Below are 3,848 nucleotides of genomic sequence, written 5' to 3'. Positions count from 1 at the left end.
CGAAATGAGATATAAATTAATCAAATTGTGCAAATTAAATTAATTTAAATTGATCAAGCTTGATATAATTAAATGGTCAATTTTTTTAATTTCATCGAAATTTATTTTCTTAATTTCCTCCTTCTGAAAAGTTAGAACAGTGTTGCGCCGAACCCTTCAATTTGTAATTCGCTTCACGTTCGCGACAACGCTGAAACCGGGCCCAATTTTGTAGTCGAAGGGCCCTTATCCGCGCAAAATATGGATCCGTCGCTAGCAAATGTTAGGAAATGTTGCGTCTCGCGTACTTGTGATATCGGCTAGAAGCAGGCATCAATTTTATTGGGTCGTCAAGCGACAGCTTTTTCGTCTCGTCGAATAATGGATCTTTACTGCAAGGACAACAAAAAAAAAGAATAACTCGTTTTACCGACGCGTCCGCGCGTCTCGTCCTTTTACGGCGTCGTAAGCAGGTGAGCAGATCGATCGCGCGAATCGAGAAGCTTGGTAAGAGGCTTGCGAGCACCCGTTGTGAATATAGAACGGCGCTAGGATAATGTTTGCTGGAGATACTATCGCGTTGATAGAGCGAAGGAAGGAGTTACGTCGACATCTACGAATTCCGCAAGGATTTCCGAGCAGATTCGTTAATCTAGTCTTGTATCATGCCAATTGCCGGAATTTTTTAGCGGAAAGCTCAGTATAACACGCATCCACGTATAAAGAATGCGAAATCGATAAAGATTTAAATTTGATATAATGTGTATAGCATGATTTATATGCCAGATTTAATTTTGTCTTAATTATTTTTTCTGACGAAAAAGTAGATGAGTTTCAATTATATTTTTTAATTTTAACTTTTTCAATATAAAAACAGAAAGAGAATTGACGTTATACTCGAGACAATCATTATTTTTTCTAATTCGCGTCTTTGTTAAAATAATTTTATTTGCTTTACTTCCGTTACGAAATTGAAAATTGTAATAAAAATATCTAAATAAATAATATAGATTTTTAATAAAAAATAAAGTAAAAAAATTCTAAATTGATAGTTCCAATAAAGTTATTGAATTATTAAAGAGATAATTTGATTAAAATTTTATCGTTGAGAACTCATCATTGAGTATCAATTATTTCGTTTGATCTTAATAAATTTATCATATTAATTTGATATGTAGATTTTAATTTAATTTTAACGCAGAATTTGAGTTATATATATACGCACTCCGTGATACGATATCACGAATCAGAGACAGCGATAATCTATCACAGTTTTACCGTCGAGAGTTCCGTCTCGACGCTAATGACGATCGCTCCCGGTGCATGAAGCAGCAGTCAGTGTAGTTTAGGATCGATAGACATTTATCGCGAGGATGATATACACAGTGCAATTGTACTTCGTCTGCGTAATCGATTTAAGCCGATCGAGATAAACCGAACAGACACGACGAGTCGAATTAGAAGAGAAAGAAGAAGAAAAAAAAAAGGAAGAAACTATTCCTCGCGCGCTTTACGCCGTAGATCGCAGCTGTAAGTACCGCCACTAGTAGAGTAATATAAATTGCATCATTGAACATATTACTTACAGCGTATGTGAAAAACCACGAGTGTAATTCAAGGTTCTAATAAAAGATCTTGATCGTTGGGACAGTTTGTGGCGTATTCACTCTCATCCCACCAATAAACTATAATACGGAATCTGTCTTTCATCTGCAACACAATTTTTATCCCGTTTTTTTACTTAATTATATGATTATAATTTCCTCAATAACAATAAAAAATTTAAAAAAAAAATAGATAATAAAAAAAGGGTAAAAAAAGGTAATAATAATTCGAGTATCCGTAGAATAATAGTTCAAGATAAAAAGAGATGAACAATGCAATACGCAAGTTGCACACAGTTGAAATTTCATCGCGGCTCAAGCTCGGCGTGATTTATTTCAAAGCGATGGTTTTATCAAAGTTTCGTTTCACGGCATCTTTATCCACTTCCAGAAGTTTCGCGACGCGCGTTACTGCACCAACACCGGCGATAGTCGAGACTAATACGTTATCAGAGAGGAAGCGACACTCTTTCTCTCCCTCACGGGGAGAAACAAATCTTTTTCAATTACTGGAGAAACGGTTGTATTGTAGGACGCGCGGTGTAATCTTGGCCGTCGCTTATATCCCGCCCGTGCAAAATCCTTGGGGAGCCCTCCGGCTTCGTGGTACGTAAGGACGCTTCAGTGAGCAAAAACCCTTAACTGATGCAGCCCCGCCGCGGTCCCCGGACGGTCGTCAGCAGAATTTCGGATCTCGACCACACATGGTGGTACTTACGCGACGCTCTCGCAAGTACAAAGCTTGTACGCGACTGCCAGAATTATTAAAATCCGCAAACTCGAAGATACAATTTTCGAAGAACATCAAACAATCGTAAAGTGTCATCGGTCGCGGAGGAAAAGGCATCATTTTGACCGCGGCGAAGGAATCTTGTACTATTTTTTTGTTATCATAGAGAAAAAAATTTTCATTCTCCGATATTCATTCCGCATTTCGTACAACGACATCTTTTTCCCTTGGAAAAGCAATTATACTCGAAATTCCAATGAGAATTCTATAAAAAATTGCGGATGATGCCAGAGAGTGTCAATAATGGACATCCGTCGGAGTAGCATCGTCTGCGTCTAATGTTCCGGCAAATTGGCTTCGCGAATGTAGCTTCGCGGGTCGCCTCCCGGGAGGAATCTGCAAGTACGAGCGGAAGATTCCTCTCGTTGCGCCGATTTTTTTCCCGTAAGTACGTCACGTTTCGACGATACCGGGGATATCCGTCCGCGCGCGCCTCGCCGAAATCGGCTTCGTTCCGCAGAGCCAGCCAACCCCGTAACTGGAGGAATTTGTAAGGAAACGAGAGACGAGGATCCTCCTCAGCGGACGTGCACGTAAGCGTTCTTGTGGCTGCGCAAAATTGCCCGGAAAGGAAAGAAATGTACAGCCGAAAATAGGACTGAAAGCATAGCATCTTTAACAAATCGCCGTAAGTTAAATTAAGCTTTCAGAAATAAAAAAATTAATCAAAACAAAATCATATTGATCAAATAGTCTATTTGTAAGATAAAAAGTAACAAATAAAAGAATTAATCAAGAAAAGTGCATGTAAATATGATTTTATTCAACGTTTATATTTTCATTGTAGTTTAATGTTTTATCCGTAATTTATTGAAATGTATTTGATCGCAAAAATTTGATAACATATTGATCTGCGTAAGTCCAATACTATGTTTTCGAGGACGAAAAACTAGAGTTTTCCGAAGGAAACGCAAATTAGAATCCAGGAGAAAAATCGCCGATAGTATCGCGAATCGATTCGCTTCACGGCACTTACGTGCGCTTCCATCTCGCGCAAAGGTCGCGTATAACGAGCTGTGATTTGAATACGTGCTTCAATCGTCCACAATGGAGACGCCGGGTCGGTGGGTATTTAAAGAAACATTTTAATTGCAGGACGTAAGCCGCTTACGTGTCCCCTCTCTCGTACGTTAATAAAAACAGCCCCATCCGCCTATTTCAAGGAAGCGGCCGAGCTTTCCGCTTGCATTGTGCGCTCCGCGGAAAGTAATTCGACCTGTTCTCGTCTCGCTCGGCCAAAAATTATGCCCGGCACCACCCTCGTTTGCTTTGAAGGAAAAAAGCTGCTAGATTAAAAATTGCAAAGTGGAAGCTTATGACAATTCTCTTAACTAAAAATTTTCCTGAATACGATTTCATAAATCTTTTTACGAATATCTTTAAAAATTAAAAACTCTGCAATTCTTTTCTAGATTCTGTCACAAAAATATCGATTGCCAGTACACTGCTCTTTCAAATATCTTTAAAAATCGGGA

This window comes from Linepithema humile, chromosome 6 (assembly GCF_040581485.1).
Source record: "Linepithema humile isolate Giens D197 chromosome 6, Lhum_UNIL_v1.0, whole genome shotgun sequence".
Classification (NCBI taxonomy): Eukaryota; Metazoa; Arthropoda; class Insecta; order Hymenoptera; family Formicidae; genus Linepithema; species Linepithema humile.
The sequence above is the reverse complement of the archived record's forward strand: the minus strand, read 5'-3'. Positions refer to the sequence as shown.